The following is a 22,066-nucleotide window of genomic DNA, read 5'->3' as shown; positions in this document are numbered from 1 at the left end:
AAGTCTGTAGGAGGACCAGGAACCGCGTGAAGTGATGAAGGAAAAATCAGGAAGATAACATAGAGGAGGTGATGGTGATAGTCGAAGGAAAAGATGTACTGGCTCCTAGGGAGGATGAAGTGGAAGGTTCAAGGGATGATCCTGAGAGTTCATCGAGGAAACTGTTGGAGGGGCCATGAAATGAAGAGAAGGTGGAAGAGCATCCTTCAATCCAAATAGACGATATGGTGAATACTAGTGATATGGAAAGAGTGCCGCTTGCGGATGACAATGGGAGGGGCGTTTGTCCTACTATGGATTTTATTATGGTTGATGCTTCCAAGTCGCAGAGTAGTGGGGATCGTGGTCATGCTACGATGGTATCAGAAGTTCTTGATATGGAGTGTCATCTGAGACCAGTAGATCTAGAAGTACCACCGGATCCTGTCTCGTATGGTACTAATGGGGAAGAGAAGCAAAATGTTTCTGGGTTGGCCAAACAAAAGGGATATGAGTCTGATAATGTGCATAACTCTGTTTTGAGCATCAAAAGGAAAAATATAGTTGTTTATCAATCTCAACGGGTGTCTACCCGCACTGCTAAACTTAATCTATGACAGATTCCATCATTGCATGGAACATAAGGGGGTTGGGTAGTTCTCGACATGTTTTCCGTAGTTTGATTTGGAAAAATAATGCATACATTGTCGCTCTCTTTGAGCCTTTTGCATGGGAAGACAAGCTTCAACGTTTAGTCAGTTCAATTGGTTTTGATGGTTTTCATTATAACGAGGCAATAAGGGGGAAAATCTGGATTTTGTGGCGAGCCCCTTATGAGTTTGAGGTGGTTAGTGTTTCTAATCAGATGGTGACGGGATGGTTTCGGCTAGAGGGTACATGGACTCTTGTATGCTTCGTCTACGCTAAGTGCACTCAGTTTGATTGAAGAAGCCTATGGGAGAGTCTGGTGGCTTGTCGGTCCAATAGTCATCTGTGGGCTGTTATGGGCGATTTCAACATTATACGGGAGGATCAAGAACATGTGGGTGGAAGCCCCCGAGCTACCTAAGCTATAGACGATTTTAATGAGTTTATAGATGCTTGCGGCCTAGTGGAACTCAACTACTATGGCAATCCTCTATCTTGGTGCAATGGACAGGAGGAGACTGCTCAAAAGTGGGTGAGACTTTATCGAGTTCTTATGAATATGGCTTTTTCAGAACGGTTCAATATGGTGGAAGTTGAGAATATTAAATGGAAGTCTTCGGATCACAGTCCCATGGTGGTGAGATTATCACATATTAATACGAGGTATGGTCCCTCTCCTTTTCGATTTCAAAAAATGTGGTGCTCTCACGATTCATTTCATAGCCTGGTAAAGGAGATATATGGGGCAGCCTATGTCGTGAGCGGGTTTGGTGAAACTGGCGGCAAAATTGAAGCGTCTTAAGATGGAGCTACACACTTGGAATAAAAATGTGTTCGAATGAATTGAAAACAACATGCAGGATCTTGAAGCAAGGCTTGTTGTACTGGAAGCCCAACTACAATCTAAATATTCGGAAGAAACGGACGCGGTTATCTCGTAAATAAATTGGAGATTGATGTTTGGGAGAAACAAGAGGAGACCCATATAGCCCAAGTAACCAAGAAGAAGTGGCTGAAGGAGGGAGATCAAAACTCCAAGTTTTTTCATGCAGTAGTATCTTAGCGGAGGCATGGAGCGGTCATTTCTCATATGCGCCTAGAGGATGGCACGCTACTGGATTCTCTGGAGCAGGTTCACTTGGGGGCTGTGGATTATTTCACAAAATTCCATACTGAGTGCCAAATATTGAGCCTGCAGATCTGTCTCCGATTTTGGGTCTGGAAATGTCCGTGGACGACAACTTAGAATTATGCCGTTTCCCATCAAAAGAGGAAGTGAAGAATGCGGTTTTCTCGATCCCACAGCACAGCAGTCCAGTCCCGGATGGGTATTGATGAGTGTACGAAAGTGCACTCTAAATACCCTATTATTAGACTAAAATGTTAATAGAAATCATTGGAATTAATGTGTATTCTTGAATTGAGTTTCTATTTTAAAGAGCAAGTCCAAACCCATTCAAATTCAAAGCACTTTCAAGTGGGCAAGACGTTGGAACAACCTAAGAACTTTCAACAAGTGTAAAACTCTTCAAATAAGGATAATGATGGGGTTTGAGAGTAATTTGGATCAGAGTCCAAAATGTGCTAGGAGACAGAATGGACATATTTTAGTATTTTAATCATAACTTTTCGCTCGAATATCGGATTGATACGATTCTTGATGCGTTGGAAAGCTATCTTAAAGGATACAAAGTTGTATCTAATAAGAATTTCTAAATTCAAACTCCTGAAGTGCATACGTGGTTGTCAAGTTGAGTCTTAAAATTTAGACGATTTTGTGTGCGGGAATATGAAGATTAGGATTTCTTTCCTATCCTATTTAAGCATATCATTAGTACGAAATTGGGGAGTTGAAAGGAGGGGAGACGGCTCAGTTTGAAGTAGGGAGATCTGGAATTAATTTCCATGCCCGACATTTGCTCTATTTTTCTCTTGAGATTTTTGTTGTCCATTATATTTATGGGTAACTAAATTCTCAATTCGGGCTAGGGATGAACTTGTACATTAGATGGTATTTTTAATTTATTTTTTATTTATGTATTTGATTTTCAATTACTAAAACTCTTTTATTTTTTCATTCTCAATTTATTGTTGATGTTTTCTTCTCCGAATAATCATAGAATTTATTATGTTTATGGATTCAATCATGCTTTTTCTATTGAATGGATTAGCTCTTTGATTATGTTTGGATCAATTATTTATCTATATTGATTTGATTCGTTGCTGCAATATCGCTTCCTGAGTATATTGTCGTCGTTGGATATTCTCAATAATGATATTAATTTACGTATTTTAAAAGTGGTGAATGATTTTTCAAATGGTTACATTTGGTTTAATCTTGGTTTATAAATCTATACCTTCTGATTGGGAATATTAGGAATTAAGTTCTCAATTGAGTTATTCAATGAATTAAGAATAATTAAAATACCATATTTGTGCAAGGGATTCCCGACACTTTACTGTTTATCAAACTTGAGTACTTTTTCCGTTAATCACTTTGATTCACTTTAATTTACATTTAAAATTAATATTTGCTCTCCATTAATCATTTAATATATTTCTTTAGTTTCTTTATTCTTTCTACTATTCTTTTAATTTGTCTCTCTGTGGAATCGACACCCCAAAGATGTGCTACAACTACTGCGTTATTCTTTGGGCATAATCAGGTATGGATCCTCTTTCTATATTTCTTGTTGGCATATTGTGAAGGAAGAGATGGTGGAGGCAGCAAGGGATTTTTTTGCGGGTTCTGCATTACCAAGGTTCTATACTTCATCATATATTGTGCTAATTCCAAAAAAGCCCGATCCTAAGAGTTTTGAAAAATTTCAGCCAATTAGCCTATATTCAGTGGCGTATAATTTTTTTTCGAAGATCCATGTGAACCGTTTGACAGGTTTTTTGCCACGCTTTTATTCCGAGACGTAGTATTTTTTATAACATCTCTCTGGCTCAAGAGATGGTTCATGCTTTGAATAAAAAAACGTTTGGCAGAAATGTTATGATGAAGCTTGACATGGCAAAGGCATATGATAGGGTGCAATGAGATGTTTTACTTAATGTCCCGAATAGTTTTGGTTTCTCGCAACAATTTTGCAACTTGGTAAAGGAATGTGTAGCTTCCCCTTGGTATTCGGTGATGATGAATGGGTCGTATAAAGTTTTTTTCAAGCCAAAGAGGGGACTTCGGGAAGGGGATCCGCTCTTGCCATATTTATTTATATTAATGCAAGAAGTTCTTTCGAGGCTCCTTCAGAAAGAATTTGAAGAGGGTCACATTGGCAGGTATTATCATCCTATGGGGGCCCCTCTGGTGTCGCATTTGTTATATGCGAATGATATTTTAATTTTCCTAAATGGTGAAAACAAATCTTTGAGACGACTAGGGAGCATTTTATTTTGCTATGAAAAATGGTCTGGCCAGCAGGTTAGTAGAGAGAAATCGACAATTTTTACCTCGCTCGTTATTAGTGCAGCTTGGCAGTATGGTCTAGTGAGTTTATCGGGGTTTGTGCCAGGTAAATTTCTAGTCACGTACCTAGGGGTTCCGTTGGTGTGTGGTAGATTGAAAGCAATTCATCTAGACCAAGTGGTAGTGAAAATTAGGGCCAAGGTTGCAGGGTGGAAGGCGAGATTGTCGTCACAATGGGGGCGGTTGATATTGCTCAAGCATATGTTATCCAGTATGGCTTCCCATTTACTGGTTGTGATGAATGTCCCTCATATTGTTCTAAAAAAAATTAATTCCATCCTATCCACTTTCTTTTGTGCAGAGAAGAATGGGAAAGCAAAAACGAAGTGGTGTACTTGGTCTTTGATCAGCAAGCCAACAGAGGAAGGCGGTCTGGGTTTGAGGGATTTTTCAGAGATTCAACGAGTGATACACATGAAATTGGCTTGACATATTTTATCGATGGACTCTTTGTGGTCTCAGTTCATGGTGTCAAAGTATGGAGGAGGTCAACATGCTTCTCTGTTAGTAGCTCAAAGGAACAGCTCAAGACTTTGGAAATCAATTGTTTCAGTTCTTCCGGATGTCTGTGAGGCTACCAAAGTCAGAGTTAAGGAGGGTAGGGCATCTTTTTGGTTTGACAGATGGTTTTCGAATAGTCCTTTATGCAATATGGTGGATGTGATTGGCAGCCCTTCCTTGCAAATTAAAGAGGTCTGGGTTGGTGAAACTTTGAATTTTGACCTGCTTAAGCAACTAGTTGGTGCAGAGATTGCGGACGACGTGATCCAGGAAATTGGTGCAGGTAGGCCTAGGCGGGATGTGTTAATATGGAAACCCACGCTGAATGGAATGTTTACTACAGCTAGTGCTTGGGATTTAATTCGAGTGAAAGAAGATCATCATGCTTGGATGGATTGGATCTGAAGCAAACACTTGCCGAAGAAAATATCAGTTTGTATGCGGCGGGCTCAGTTTAATTGTTTAGCTACAGATACAAAGGTGCAGTCACGTGGAGTGTCACAACCCCGTCCCAATTCTAGGACGAGATCGCAATGTGTGACCTGTTCTTTCCTTATTAATATTAGTATGTATTTATTTATTTTTTTCTACGAGGGTAAAAGGGATAAGCATGAACATGTCACGCATGTACACTGCGTTTCTAGTTTAAAAGTAAGCACCTGATAGACAATATGTTCAACATATTACCCAAAGGACTCTTAGAGTCCACCATTCATTCATTTAAAATATCGCTAGTTCCAATAAAAAGGGTACTCCGTCCTTACAACACACCTAAAAGACATTTAACCTTCTTATGTGAGGTTACCATCACCCCACTATAGAAGTTACACAATTACCATCATCCCACCACAATACCTACATCATGTCCAATGACATATTGTCTTAAAGTCAAACCAACAAAATGTCCCAACATGGGACCCATCATAAAACATAAAACATGACCATTATCATCAAACCGAACCGACAGGGAATTCTAAGCATCAGCCCTTCCCTTCTCAGCAATGCCTAGCTCCACAGTCTCATCATTCATACTTGGACGTTTAAAATATAAACACAGAGTAAGTCTAATACTCAGTAAGTAGTACACCATGCCGATAACTTATTAATCACATAATATTTCTTTTGAAAGCATGCATACATAGACAATTGCAAGTTCTTGACAAGGTTTTCATGCATAAACCGTTTAAGGAATAGCTATACTTTCATGCGTAAACATCTCTATGACATAACCTTACTTTCATGCATAAACAATTAAGAAATAACTATGCTTTCATGCATAAACATTTCTTCATTTTCATGCATAAACATTACTTGCTTTCATGCATAACATTACTTAGAAATGACTTTGCTTTACATTTCACTTTCTTGGGCCAGTACACACTATTACGCCCCGTGTGTTGGGGTTAGCAGCCTTTTGGACCTGGATTCTGCCCACGGCCGCAGGTTAGGAACCCCTTTCATGGGGGGCAGCACTGAATGCACTACCAGTACTACTTACCCGGCATTGCAATCTACTCATTCCTTCGGTACCATTTTCATACATGTGGCCGTTACGTACATTCATACATTCATGCTTTCATTCTTTTTCCTTTCCTTTCTTTAGAAAAAATAACGTTTTCATTATCTTCATTTAGTGCCAATGAGTATACGTTTCTTTGAAATGAATGTTTCATGTCATGCTACATACAGGTAAGGCATAATTATTTGAGAGAGAGCATGCATAAAATCTCATGATGCATTACCTTACATACACACAATGGTAATTAATAAGGTACTTAATAGGGGTTATCAAGAAAGGCGTATGCATACTATACATGCATCTATTCTTTCATAAGAGAAACATTTGGAAGGAGAGAGAGACTTTTTCATAAGAGAGCTTTGTGTGTAAGTAGCTATTTTATTTATTTAGAAAATGACCCAATTAATCCCTACCATTGGATTGGTATGTGAAAAGTATTCTTGAGGTAGATTGATCTCCACCATTCATCTTCCAAGCTTAGGTGATAAAGCTTTGACCAAGGTAAAAGTTTCCCTCATCCTTTCACCTCTAAGATTCTAAGATAGGCTACAAATACTTTTCCTTCCCTTTGACTCACAAGCTTCCTAAGGAAGCTATTGCACCCATCGCCCAAGTCAACAAAGAGAAAAGAAAATAAATAAAAACTAATACTAAGCATTTTCCCCACCAACCCGTTGGTCAAGACTACACAAAAAGACAAAATCAATTTCCTTAGTACCTTTACTGTAGCTTCCTCCATAAGCCAAATTAAATTCCCTTCCTTCTCTTACACGTCAGTTCCAAGGGACAAGAAAGCAAATCATCTTCTTCCTCTTACACCCACTGATAGCTAGAACAAGTAAAGGAAGAAAATACTTCCAGCCCTCACCATACGACAGACCCCTCTCTCCCATTCCATTTCTCTCTCAATCTCAAGCCAAGCTTCCAATTTTCTTCCTTCTCAAGAGGGAAATAGTAAGGTAAGAGCATCTTCAACCCTCTCCATTGTTTATTTCGAAACTTAGCTATGGTTTAATCAAGTGGGTTTCTCTTGATCGATTATTTATGTTTGGTTTTGGACTTCCAGCCAAAGGTTTCGTATATCCTCTGTTTTCCTAAGCCGAATCTATCTCCATCTTCCTCATTTTTGTGCTTTGGAAGGATTTCACCAAAGGTTAAAACCTTAAACTCGACCCACTCGATTTTGTTGATTTTGGGAGACTCATTGAGTTGTTTTGGCTTGGACCTTAGTTTTAGTTTTTGTGTATGTATTAATAAACATTAAAGCTATGTTTTTCTGGCCAAACAGAGTATGTTGAAGTTGGGTGCCATGTATCTCCTATCATTCGAAAATGGCATGTTTCTTATTAACTTGGTTAGCCTCAAGTGTTGATTAATTGATTTACTGTGTATATATGTATATGAAGGAGCCGTGGGTCATGTTATGTTTTGGTGTGTATTACAGCCGTGTGTTCCGAGGCAGATTTTGTAGTCCTTTCCTTGTGTTTCATTGAGTTAAGCCATGTTTTTAATTATGCTTTTATGTGTTAAATTAATGAAGTTAAGGTTATAATTCTTTAACACTTCTTCCTCATGTTTATGGCCTAAGTAAGCCACTAAGAATTTCTAGAATTTAACTAGTAAGCTTACTTAGAAATTTTTATTTGTCAAGAGTTGTATCTTTTTATCTATGCTATGATTTCAGAAAATATATGAGACTTTTCATTAAGTTTTCTATCACTCTTGAGATATTTAATTGTATGGTTGAGATTTGGTTAAGTGAGGAATGTTAAGACCATGAATGCACTGAGATTGCTAGCTATCCATGTACTACAGAAACTTTGAAAATATATTCTTGTTTTGGAAGCCTAAACCAGTCCACTTCACCCTTGCTCAACTTCACCCCTTTTTGTTTAATCGAAGATAAACTTTAGTATGAGAAACCATTGAAGAATAAGTGACAAAAGTCAACTCTTTTATGAGCATTGCCTCTTGTTGGATTTACCTTACACATGATGATACAAAACTATCAAAATGCCTTCTTTATGAAAATTCCATATTATAACACCTCTTCGTTCCCTACCTTTTTCCTAAATAAATCTCTACCATCCTATACATTTTTAACTTATGATCCCTACCTTGTATAGAAAATAATAGTCTTTAAATAAGGACAGCAAGTAAGCTTCATGCTTTCATGGGTTCTTTAAATATTGGAAGGTGGATACTAAGAGTTGATTTAGTGTCATGTATGTAGCTAAATGGGTTAAGGGAAACGCTTTAATTCCAACTTGGAAGTTTAAGTGAACGTGTAAGGTGTCGATTAGTAAGGCTTAAAGTAAGATAGATTTTACTGTATTTATTCAATTTCATTGAATAAGAGTTTATTTTCAAATTCAAAGGAACTCACTAGTAAAGCTCCCAAATAAGTAGCTATGACCATGCTTCTTACACCAAGTTCTCTTTATGAAAGAATATATCTCTCTCTTATTGCAAATGTTCTTCTAAAGAAAAAGTAAATGAATATAGTATGTACAAGACCTTCCTTGATAGCCCTTGTTAAGCACTCTATCGATTATAATTGTGTCTATGTATAAGGTAATGCATGCACATAAGTTCTAAGTCATGAGATTTTCATACATGCTCTCAATAAACTTATTGATTATTCTTATATGTAGTATAGCATGAAAATGTATCTTTTTCATAAAAATGCATGTGCATTGGAGTAAGAAAGATGATGAAAATGTTTTGATTGCAAAAAGGAAAGGAGATGAACGTCTCATGCCTTATACTTTATGAGATGCTCTAAATGACGCGAAGAAAACGTTTTAAAATGCCCCTATGAACTCATGTTTTAAATAATGTGAAGAAAGCGTTTTAAGATGTCCCTTTGAATTGATGTTAAATTGTCCATATGAACTGACGCTTTATGGATGCCATGAAAAAATGATGTTTAAGCTCATGCTTTAAAAGTGATATTTCTTCATGAATGCACTGTTAAATGAAAAGATGATGTTAAGTTCATGTTTTTAAATGACGTTTTCCATTAATGAACTGTTAAATGATGAAAGGGACTGAAAGAACTGACATGAATGAATGAAAGAAATGACTGAATGAATGAATGCTTTAATGTATGAAATTTACGTAACGGCAATATAAATGAATGAAAATGGTACCAATGAATGGGCAGATTGCAATGCCGGGTAAATAGTACTGCTAGTGCACCAAGTGCTGCCCCTAACTGAAAAGGGATTCCCAACCTGTGGCCACAGGAGGAATCCAGGTCCAAAGGAAGACCGCTAACCCCAACACACGGGGCGTAATAGTGTGTATCGGCCAAAGAAAGTGAAACATAAAGTAAAGTTATTTCTAAGAAACGTTTATGCATGAAAGCTAAGAAATGTTTATGCATGAAAGCAATGAAATGTTTATGCATGAAAGTATGACTTATTCCTTAAATTATTATGCATGAAAGCATTGTCAAGAATAGCGAAAATGTTTATGTATGCATGTTTCAAAAGAAAAGAATAGATGACTAGTATGTTCATTGCATGGTGTACTACTTACTGAGTATTCGACTCATTTTGTGTTAAACGTCCAGGTAATGATGAAAAGGTTGGGGAGCAAGGCATTACTATAGAAGGAGAGGCAGACGCTTAGGACCTTCCCTAACGAGGACAGTTATGTTACGAATGATGGGTTATGTTATGTATAGATATTTTAATTTGGGATGGACTCTGAGAGTCTCTTATAGATGAATGTTCGAATAGAATGTCCATTAGGTGTTCCCTTTTATTAAATGAAAAATTTAGAGTGCACGTATGTCATGTCCATGAAAATAAGCAACTTAAACTAGAAATAGAACTACACAACACTTAGAACACTCTCCTTCTATCCCGTGCACTTACGTGCCCTTTACTATACTAAACCCTTTGGGGACCACTTACGGTCACCACATCTTCCAACTCAAAGTCTTGCCTCGAGTGTTCATCCACTAAAGTGAACCCATGATTCACCTTAGGATTAAGACACTAAGACATTCGTCTTACTCTTCTTACTGACCACATTCCGATGCATGATTCCGACCGATGGACTCACGCATCCCAATCCTAACAATACGCCCGTCACTACCTTGATGCATCTTGGCCCACACTAAATTCTCATTCCCATCCATACAAGCCACATGGCTCTAAGCCAACTCTGAGCCTTAAGCACCGTGTAACTGTACTAAGGACAGATTACCCATTACATATGGTGAATCCTTCCGGCACATATGTCTAACCAGATTATACATGTACCTTACCCATTTATTACCTAAGATCAACATATGACACGTTGATCACCTGCTTGTGTAAACAAGCACCTTAGTCCGATATCCACATTCTCTTAACCCGGCTAGCATGACTCTTCACGCTACCCGTCCCTTTTGACAGTTCGTCCCAACGCTTAACACGACAAGACTCCATTCACAACTACGCCTTATGTCATATCATATAGCTCGAGATTGCTCCAAAGCTACACTGTGACCTTGTTGCGTTACCCAACATTCTACTACGTCAACTCCTAACTCATCACGAGTACGGTTCCTCACGTACTCCCATCACATCGTGACATCTCTTCACGTTCCCATTACGCCATTCCTACACTCTAACATTTCATCCATCATAAGCATGACTGCCAATAACCACGTCACTTCGTGACGTTGCCCAGTTATGCTTCTGCTGCATACTCTCACACTTGTTCTACTACTTCACCCATCACAAGCACGACTGTCAATAGTCATGTCACTTCGTGACATTCCCCAGTCATGCTTCCGCTGTGCACTCTTATACTTGTTCTGCTACTTCACGCCTATTCTCAGCCATAAGTCAAGTATGGTGACTCCAGTCACCTTAGACTACAGGCCTCACCATAGCTACTTCGGGACACTATTCCACAGTTCCCGATACTACCCATCACGTTCCACGTCCATCAATCACATAACCATCCTTCTCTCTACAACACGCCACATAGAGTGTCGTTGCCACGTGGAGTACACTCCACGTATACTCCATTCACATACGCCACATCACCACTATGGCATACTCGCCATATGGTGCATCACTATACCACATGGAGTACACGTGTACTCCCTTTCATACACACTACGCCACATTACCATTATGGTTTACTCGCCATATGGTACATCACTCCACCATACGAAGTATATTCCACATGTACTCCCTTCATACACACCACGCCACATCACCATTATGGCTTACTCGCCATATGGTACATCACTCCACCACATGGAGTACACTTCACTTATACTCCCTTCACATGCATTACATCACATCATCATTATGGCGTACACACCATATGGTGCATCAATCCACCACATGGAGTAGACTCCACATGTACTTCTTTTACACGCACTACGTCACAGAGTACACTCCACTCATACTCATCCCGTTCCACAATACGCCAAGAGGATATATTTTACATATACTCTCCTTATCTCATACTACGCCACACACAGAGTACACTCAGCGTGTATTGTTCCCATTCAATCTGCCACGTCACCAATACAGCACATACTCCACAACCACACCACACGGCACAGTCCACAACACTTCACAGCACACTTCCCAGCTACGCCCAACACATCACAGCGCATGACACAGATAAGCCCAACACTTCACATACACGGCACATCACATCACCACACTACACAGATATGTCCAACATTTCACTACACAGAATATCCTAACACAGCAAACTCCACAAATACTAACAGCACAGTCCACAATCTAATCAACTAATCAATATCTAACATAATTAACGAGGCATAGAGGGTTATACCATTGACGGGATAACCCGTGCGTTACTCATTGATCGTCACAGTCGATGATGTCGGAAGAGTCGTACGTGGCGGCTAACCCACGTACGGTGGCTGTTTGGACGTTTGGATAGCTAGGTGTGGTCTTGGAAGGGCTCGTGGTGGCCATGTGATGGTGGCAAGGAGAGTAACACGGCGGATCTAACCGTGTATAAAGGGGGTCAGCCACGCGCAGTGGCTGTCCATCACGTGCAGTGACTACCCACCACTCAAAGTGGTGATTTGGACCTAGGGTTGGGCTGAGGGGTTGCTGGTGGAGCTCTTGGTGGCACTGGGGTGGCGCCACGGTGGCTCACTGTGGAGGAAGGAGGGAATGGCTGTGTAGGAGGGGGGAGAAGCCGTGGGAGAGTGAGAGAGAGTGTGCGTGCATAAGTGGCAGATCGGGGTCGTGGATGGCTGGGATGGCTTGGTGGTGGTCAATCACCGTGGGTGGCAGTGCACGGTGGTGGAGGGTGTAAAACCCTTGCATGGGAGGAGCCTCATGCGGTGGATCAAGGGGAGGCTATGGGCCTCAGGTCACGTGGAGGAGGAAGGGGAAGGGAAGGGGGAGACCATGGTGGCGCTTGGTGGCCGTGGGTGCCGCATACAGTGGCAAGGAGGGGAATTTCAGCTACTTATAGTGAGGAGAGAGGGAGGGTTGCACGGTGGAGGCCAGCTTCGATGGAGGAGGATGGCCGGTGGGAGGGGAAGCCACTATGGAGGTGGTGGCGCCGGAGGACGGCGCACAGCAGCGCAGTAAGCACTAAGCCCGTTCGAGTTGTGCATGGCCAGCAGAGAGAGAGAGGGAGCGTGGGAGAGAGAGACTGGCATGGGAGGACTCACCGGCGTAAGGTGGAGCTAGTGGTGCCGGTGGTGAGGGCTGTCGACGCACGGCGGTGCCGGGCTGGGGCATGGAGCATTCGGCGAGGGGAGAGGCCACGTATTACGTACGCTTGAGGGAGAGGGAGGAAAGAGAGAGAGAGAGCTGGGAAAAAGTGAGGGAGAAAGGGAGGGGGTCTGGGTATTTAACTCAGTCCCTTCATCTAAGAATCCACGTAACAATCTAACGATGGATCTCAAACACTGATTTAAAATGCATAAATATTAACTTAATTAAAAGCGCTTAGAGGAATTAAGGTAGAATATTATTTTTAAACTAACTTTAGTTTATAAAATAATATTCTTCATCATTAATAAAATGATGAAGTCTCACTTAACATATTAAAGAGAATAAAATCATTTGATTAATAAAAGCTTTCAACATAATTTAAATCTCATAATATCTTAAATAATTGAAATTATTTTAATAATAATATTAAAATAATTTCTGACAATTATAATATTTTTAGAACTCTTCAAGAATATTATGATTGTCGTATTTAAGATCAATCTTAATTCAATAACATTGAAAATACTCCTTATAAATATTTCAAGCATATTTAAAACATTGGGCGTGCCCTAGAAGTCACACGATATCTTTCAAAACACGCCATCATGGTTCGGCTCACAATCGCTAGATAGAAGGGGTAGACAAATCACAAAATCTCTACCCTCGGGATTTGCTTACGTCATAAAGATGAAACATATGTCAGAAAGAGAGAAGAGTACGTAAGAAGGAAGGAGCAGGGTATTACAATATTCCCACCTAAAATAAATTTCGTTCTCGAAATTTGCTTAAAGTTCTAGAGATTTGCTTAGTACTCTAGGAATTTTCTTAGTGTTCTAATAATTTTGCATAGTATTTTAAGGAATTTGCTCTTCTTTATTAGGGATATGTTCATACGTGTCCTCGCGTTGTCTTTACGCGTCTCCGCGCATATTCAGCATCTCAGTCACGTCTCCGCGCACATTATGCCTTATCTATATGTAGCATGACATGAAACATTCCTTTCAAAGAAACGCATAAGCATTGGCACTAAATGAAGATAATGAAAACGTTATTTTTTCTAAAGAAAGGAAAGGAAAAGGAATAAAAGCATGAATGTATGAATGTATGTAACGGCCACATGTATGAAAAATGTACCAAAGGAATTGGCAGATTGCAATGCCGGGTAAGTAGTACTGGTAGTGCACCCAGTGCTGCCTCCCATGAAAGGGGTTCCCAACCTGCGGCCGCGAGCTGAATCCCGGTCCAAAAGGCCGCTAGCCCCAACACACAGGGCGTAATAGTGTGTACTGGCCCAAGAAAGTGAAACGTAAAGCAAAGTCATTTCTAAGTAATGTTATGCATGAAAGTAAGTAATGTTTATGCATGAAAACGAAGAAATGTTTATACATGAAAGCATGGTTATTCCTTAATTGTTTATGCATGAAAGTAAGGTTATGTCATAGAGATGTTTACGCATGAAAGTATAGATATTCCTTAAACGGTTTATGCATGAAAACCTTGTCAAGAACTTGCAATTGTCTATGTATGCATGTTTTCAAAAGAAATATTATGTGATTAATAAGTTACCGGCATGGTGTACTGCTTACTGAGTATTAGACTCACTTTGTGTTTATGTTTTAAACGTCCAGGTATGAATGATGAGACTGTGGAGCTGGGCATTACTGAGGAGGGAAGGGCTGATGCTTAGAATTCTCTGTCGGTTCGGTTTGATGATTGTGGCGCCCCCGACCCCCATGTAAGGAAACACAGGAATTGAGACGCCAGGATGATGATAAAACGGTCACACATCCCAACGAACGTGCCAAGTGTGTGTACATGCAACAGTGTACAAAAGAAATACGCAGCGGATAGTCAACTAAGTACTAGAATTTATTTACAATCAAAACATCAGTAAAGTTTAAAAAGTTATACAGTCATCCCAAAATAAAGTTTAACACATGCCCCAAAATACAAATGAGTAAAATAAAATAACAAAACCAGTGATCCCAGATCACTCCTCGGGCAGAGCCGTCTCCTCAGGCTCGCCCTCCTCCTCCTCATCTGCATCAAAATCTGCGTTACCACAGAATGGTACCGCAGGTAAGTATAACCCAAATAATCCTCAAGAATAAAATGCATTTAATGCAGCCAACATGCATGCATATGATGAAACATGCATTTTCCTCAAAACATCATTTTCCCCGAAAATGATTATTTTCCAACACACGTCAAAATCCCATTTGGCCCAAAAATAATCCGTAAAACATTTTCCCAGAAAATGATTTACACAAAATCCAACTCACACTATTTTCCCAGAAAATAGCCAATTAATCCGTTATTACCCTATGCACCATGGCCTCCCCTAGGGACCATCCGCACGTCCTGGCTTCGTAGCGATGCCCAGTTCCGCGCCCAGCACGTTCGTAGCCAAGCACCCACTACGCAACAAGCGATGCCCAGTTCCGCGCCCAGCGCATACGTAGCCAAGCATCCTCTAGTCCCCGCCAGCAGAAGGACCACGGAGTCGGCACGAATCTCTCATCCGATCCCATTGTCGCCCAGCGACAATCCAGTGGACGTTACTCAGTATATTCCGCTCCCGAGTAACCAGAGGAGCTCCACCGAGATAATACCCCATCTCGGCTTGGGGTCGTGATACGCACGCACCCAAATTCCATTCTCACATGAAAATCCAGTTTTCATAAACACATGAACATGAATGCAATACACGAAAACCCAGTTTTCATTTACAAACATGATCATGCATGATATCATGAAATGTAAATGTACCGACACTAATCAACAACCATCAATAATCAACCCAAACAAATCCAACCAAACAAATCCATTCACCAAACCATCCGACCCCCGTAATCCTCGGACTCAGTCCGGCAAAACCAATCAACAGTTCAAATATAGTGAAATGTGTTAGTGTAAAAATACATTAAATTCACAAGAATTCTTTGGAAAAATACTTACAGTGCTATATAACAATTTCCGGAGGATCACAAAGCTACAAGAAGTGGAAAAACAGCTGCAGGACAATGTAAAATACACTGTGGTCGTGGGTCACAGATACCCACTTTTCAAATAAGACAAATGAAGACCCAAAATTGATAGAGTAGGGCCTAGGGATATCGGTGAAGCTAGTGGTGGTGAAGGTTGGCCGTGGGTGGCGGCACAATGGGTGGTTTAAGGCCAAAAATACCCAAAACGGAAATGGAGTTGGATGTGCTTCACCGGTGACGGATCGGAGGTGGGGTTGGGTCCAATGGGTTGCCAAGAGGTCGAGGATGAAGTGGTGTGAAGATGGTGGCCGGAGGTGGCGCGACGGCGGCGCGCGAGCACAAAGAACGCCGCGGCTTCAAGCCGTGCGTGGAGGAGAACGCCAGCGAGTTAGGGGCTGAGATTGATGGGGAAGGACGACCGGCGGGAGGGGAAGCTACTGGGCTGGGCGGCGGCAGTGGGTTGGGGGTGAGCGACGGAACGCACGGGAGAGAGGGAGAAGCAGTTCGCGCGCGGGAAGAAGGAGAAATAAGGAGGAAAAAAAAAAAAGAAAGAAAAGAAAATGAGGAAAAGAAAAATAGGGAGGAAAGAAATGAGGTTCAATCCTCATAACTTGGGTCCCAAAAATGATCCAACGGAAACGATTTCAAAATCTCAAGTTAAATAAAATAATTTAAACATAATGGTAAAGTCAAATTGAAATAATTAAATCCAACAGTAATTAATTAAATATGAAAAGTAATTTAAATGCACAACAATAAATAAATATTAAGAAAGCACATAAAAATTAATTTTTACCAAATTAAAAATCCTAAAAATAACCCAATTAAAATCCAATAATTTTAAAATAAGAGAATAAATTTTGAATCCATAAGAATAATTCCTTCAGTAAAAATACACTAAAATACGGGGTGTTACAATGATAATAGTTATGTTTTATGTTTTATGATGGGTCCCATGTTGGGACGTTTTGTCGGTTTGACTTTAAGACAATATGTCATTGGGCATAATGTAGGTATTGTGGTGGGATGATGGTAATAGTGTAACTTCTATAGTGGGGTGATGGTAACCTCACATAAGAAGATTAAATGTCTTTTGGGTGTGTTGTAGGGACGGAGTCCCCTTTTTATTGGAACGAGCAATGTTTTAAATGAATGAATGGTGGACTCTGAGAGTCCTTTGGGTAATATGTTGAACAGATTGTCTATCAGGTGCTTACTTTTAAACTAGAAACGCAGTGTACATGCATGACATGTTCACGCCTATCCTTTTTACCCTCGTAGAAAAAAAAATACATACTAATATTAATAAGGAAAGAACAGGTCAAGCGTTGCGATCCCGTCCTAGAATTGGGACGGGGTTGTGACAGAGTGGCTATGGCTTCAAAGTGTGACTGTTGTACATCACCACAAACAGAATCGTTGAATCATGTTCTTGCTACTAGACAGGTCGCAGAATAGGTATGGCGTACAGCTTCCTTGGCTTTACACATTTCCTGTTTGCAATCTAGAATTTGGTGGCACCGAGTTGAGGCTTGGATGATGTGTGTGAAAAAATGAACTAAAAGGGGTATATTAATTGGCTTGATACCGAGCATCCTCACGTGGTGTTTGTGGAGAAGACGATGCCAATCTTGAATGGAGGGTGCTCAGGTTAATGTAGTGGATGTTTGGAGAGCAGTTCAGTCATGGTTAGGGAAATTGGTTAATAATATGGATGATAAGAAGTTGTCTCTGATTGATAAGCAGATCTTGCATGCTTTGGATATTAGAACTAACGTCCAAATAGAGCAGAAACCGCAGCAAGTAGCATGGTTGAAGCCTCCTCTTGGCTGGTGGAAGTTAAATGTGCATAGTAGTTGTCGTGGGAATCCAGGGAATTGTGGTGGGGATGGAGTATTGCGGGACCATCAGGGCTAGATAATGGCAGGTTTTTCTGCTCAGTATGGATTCAGCACCAACAACAAGGTTGAATTAAGAGCTTTACTTCAAGGGGTACGATTATGTAAAGAAATGGCCTGTTGACATGTTATTTTGGAATGTAACTCCAAGGCAGTGGTGGATTGGGTGAAGAACAGATGTTGTAACTTATGGTATCTTTGGGATTCCCTTCTTTAGGAAATGGATGGTGTTCAATTCCAAGTAATGCACAATTCAAAGAAGGTAACCAAGCCGCAGATTATTTGGCAGGGAAAGGAGAAGTGGGGCTAAATTGGAGTTTTGTATCAGTTAATTGCTTATCGAGGCTATTGAAGAGTATTATTAGATTAGATGCTTTGGGATTCCTGTCTATTAGGAAATAATCATTTTATTTGTTTTTCGTTCATTATTAGGCATGTTTGATTGGAATTATTGAATTACTTATTTGTTTTACTGTGTAGGGTTGTTTGGTTTCTAGTTTTGATGACTAAGATGGTTTTCTTGAATATTTGTAAATCCCACAGATCTTGTTTGTTAACACGGTATTCCTCCGCCATAAGCGAGAGCAATCAATAAATTGAGGTTTCGTTAAACAAAAAAAAAAAAATTTAAAGTACAAGGTTTTCATTTAAAAACCATCATTCTTTAAGGAAACTTACCTTTTAAACGTATATAAAACATTAACTCAAAGTGTTAAGAAATATTTTTTTACCTCGGCCTCAAAGCATAAACATTTATTTCCTTACCCTTAATCATTAAGCATTCATCACCTTAACCTCTTTCTTAGTGGTCGTTTACATACTGTTAACCCCGTATGGTAGGATTGGCAACCCTTGCAATAAATTGTTCTAGCCATAGCTAGTGGAATAAAATCGAACCTCAGGAATGGATCATCACTAGGTGACCACCAATGATGCATTCCGATGTTGCCATATGTCCCAACCTCATATGGTCATTCATTAACCTCATCAAACACATGCAGTCATTCAAATTCTTTTCTTTACATTAACCTTGTCTTACCTTTCATTCTTTAAAATAAATAGCCATGCAATATACTATTTGATCACACAACTATCATGTTGTGATGCCCCCAAACTCCGCTTGGGATTTGATAGAGCTTAAAACATTGGAACATGCAACACGATGTCACATACCCCCGTTCATAACAGTTAAGAATGCAATGCGCCTAACATAATTTTTTTAGCAATACAGAATGTACTAGAATGCTAATTCCAAAACATAAACACTTATCCATTACATTTGTAACAACCCCTCCCTAAAAATGCAAGGAGCTGCTACATTTCATCCTACTTTTTTTTCCTAAACATAAACAATATCCCAACACTTTATAAAAGAAACCTGAATAACATCCTAGCAATTTATAAAAAGGGACCTTCCCATTTTCTTTTATAAGTTCAATCCAAAATAACATAGTTTGTCAAAGTGGGAGATAGTCCCATTAGTTACAAAATAAAAACATCCACAACTACCATTCAGGTAGAACATATACCCGATCTACAAAACATTTCTCCCCCAAAATACATAGTCCGCAATTTCACATAACTATCAAAATAAACCCAACACCATAAAAAGAGACCCATCCCAAGGCTACCACTAGGCGTCTGTCTCTCCTTCCTGAGTAGTGCCTTACTCTGCAACCTCGCCCTCATCATTTATTGGATGTTTAAAACATTAACACAAAAGTGAGTCTCTAATACTCAGTAAGCAATATACCATGCAATTAAAATATCATACATGAACTATTCTTTTCTTTTGGAAAGTCATACAAGCTTAAAACATTTAAAATAAACATTCATAATCAGTTACACTTTCATTGGCCGGTACACACTATTACGCCATGCGTGTTAGGGTTAGTAGACTTGATTCTGCCAGTGGCCGCAGATTGGAAATCCCTCAATCAGGATGGCGCCAATGGGTGCACTACCAATGGGACCGATCCGACATTACAATCTTCCCCTTTCTTTGGTACCATAATCATTCAGTTGTTGGCCATTAAGTATTTTCTTACATAAAAATTCCATTCCTCTTTCTTTCCTTTCTTTCCATTGAAAGCATTTTCATCATCTTTCTTAGTCTAATGCACATGCATTTTCTTTCATAAAGATGCATTTCATGCCATACTTTATATAAGGGAAAATCAGTAATTCTTAAGAAAACATGCATGGTAAATCTCATGATTTAGACCTTGAATGTGCATACTTTACATCATACATATGCACACATTTATAATTAATAGGATACTTAACATGGGCTATCAAGAAGGGCTCATACATAGCATATACATTTACCTTATTTTATCACAAAGAAGCATTTGAATAAAAAGGAGTATTTAGTAGAAGAAAATATTGAGTAAGAAGCATGGTCATAGCTACTTACCTCCAAGCTCAACCTCAGTCCATCTTTGCACCTCAATAAGTCCTATTCAATGAAATTGAAATGAGCATATCAATACCCACTTCATATTTTCCTTAACTCCCTCTTCACTCAGAGAAAGTCACTACAAAACACAAACCAACCCTTCTAACTTCCTTCAATACCTAGCACTAAGTCAAAACATCCAAACTCCTCATTTCAAGCAAATCCAAAGAAACTCACAATCATGACTAATAGCATGCTTGCTGTCCAATAGGGGCTATTTAGTTTTTCTACATGGAGGATGGATGAGAATCATGGGTTAATAATGTATAAATGATAAGAATTTACTTGGAAATGAAATAGAACAAGGAAACATAAAAAATCTGGAAATTTTCACTAAAAGGGCATTTTGACAGCTTTTTGGTAACTTGGTGGAACCAAAATAGGTGAAGGGTCAAGGCTTGCTAGATTGCTCGTTTGTCCCTCATTTTCAGTAGTTTATCACACAAACAATTAGTTTTGGTTGGGTGAAGGGTGAAATGGACGATAGGGGTGAAAGGGACTGGTTTGAGCTTCAAAACAGAACACATAGCAGAAAATTCTGCACTACATGGATAGCTAGCCACCTTAGTGCATTCTTGCATTTTAAATTTCTTTCATTCAACCACAATCTCAACTACATAGACTAAGGATGCTAGTATTGAAGAAAACTTGCAAGAAACATCATTTTTTTTTTTTTTAAACATAGCACAAAACAGCAAGGAAAATTTCTTTATAAACCAAAAAATTACAACATAAAACTCACTAATGAAATCCTTGGTGGTTAGTAAGACTATTAACTCAAGGAAAATATTAAAATACACATTCTCATCTCCACTAGTTTAACACATAAAAACAAAGGCTTGAACATAGTTAAGAACATAATTTAAACTCAAGGGAAACAACGAAACACCATAACAGAATTTTTTTCACAAAACTACACAACTCAAAATGAAACAGGCAGAAAATTCCCTCACCTTCACAATTGTGGTTTTGCACGATTTGGGCTACCCTTCTTCCACTTAGTCACACACTCAACTAAACAAGAGTAAAGAGCAACAAGTGAGAAAATCAAACATTGGAAGTCAAAAGGGGCGAAATCTGGACAGCAACAGATTTTTCAGACATTCATGGCTACAGTTTTGGGCTTAGATTAAATCCAACCACAAGAGTTTGGGACTAGGTTTTTATTACCTGATTTAAGCTTCTTCCCAAGGTGTGAAATGCAGCATCAAACAATGAAATGGGCGTGTGGAACTAAAGAACACAGAGTGTTTCGGCTGGGGCACCAAAGCAGAAATTTCAAAACCAAATTCGAATGCCAATCGTGTATAATCCGAAATCTACATGAGAATGAGTCAAGAAATGGACTTACCTTGTTGTTCCTCTCCTTGAGGAGATGAGAGCTAGGGCTTTTCTGAAGTTGGAAAGAAAGGAACGAAATGGAGGAGGAAGAAGGACACACATGGGTGACAACTTGAGTTTTCTTCCGAATGTAACATGCACGGGTAGGGGCTTGGTATTCTTTCCTTGTGCAGCTGTGCTAACTTGAAATGGACGGTTGGGATGAAGAGTAAGAAAAATTTTCTGCATACCAAATCAAGGGGTAGGATTAAAAGAAGATAATAATACTAAGGGTAAATTTGTAACAACATAAACACAAGTATACCCTTTCCTCAATTTTTCCAAGTCTCATTTAAACAAGAAAAAACTACTCATTTTAAAAATTATAGTAATAAAGATCCTTATATTAAAATATATAAAAAGATTTGATTTAAAAATAATAATTTTAATAATATAAGATTTTCACCCTAGTAGGACTTGGGTATTACAATATTCACATATCAAAAGTTGTATCATCCTCCAACAAATTTGTAATCAAAACAACGCAGTAATGGAGATTGAT

At 39.3% G+C, this 22,066-nt stretch overlaps 1 long non-coding RNA gene across 1 annotated transcript; it reads right to left on the bottom strand.

Annotated features, from left to right (window-relative positions):
* Positions 1–18,972: 18,972 nt before the first annotated feature.
* LOC109010543 lies at positions 18,973–21,656 on the bottom strand. The gene is made up of 4 exons (XR_001999221.2): positions 21,536–21,656; positions 21,355–21,440; positions 21,138–21,198; positions 18,973–20,184 (listed from the first exon to the last, which is right to left on the bottom strand). It is a non-coding gene; the product is annotated as an uncharacterized LOC109010543 (long non-coding RNA).
* Positions 21,657–22,066: the final 410 nt, after the last annotated feature.

The sequence above is a fragment of the Juglans regia genome, chromosome 6, assembly GCF_001411555.2.
Source record: "Juglans regia cultivar Chandler chromosome 6, Walnut 2.0, whole genome shotgun sequence".
NCBI classification, from domain to species: domain Eukaryota; kingdom Viridiplantae; phylum Streptophyta; class Magnoliopsida; order Fagales; family Juglandaceae; genus Juglans; species Juglans regia.
The sequence above is the reverse complement of the archived record's forward strand: the minus strand, read 5'-3'. Positions and strand labels throughout refer to the sequence as shown.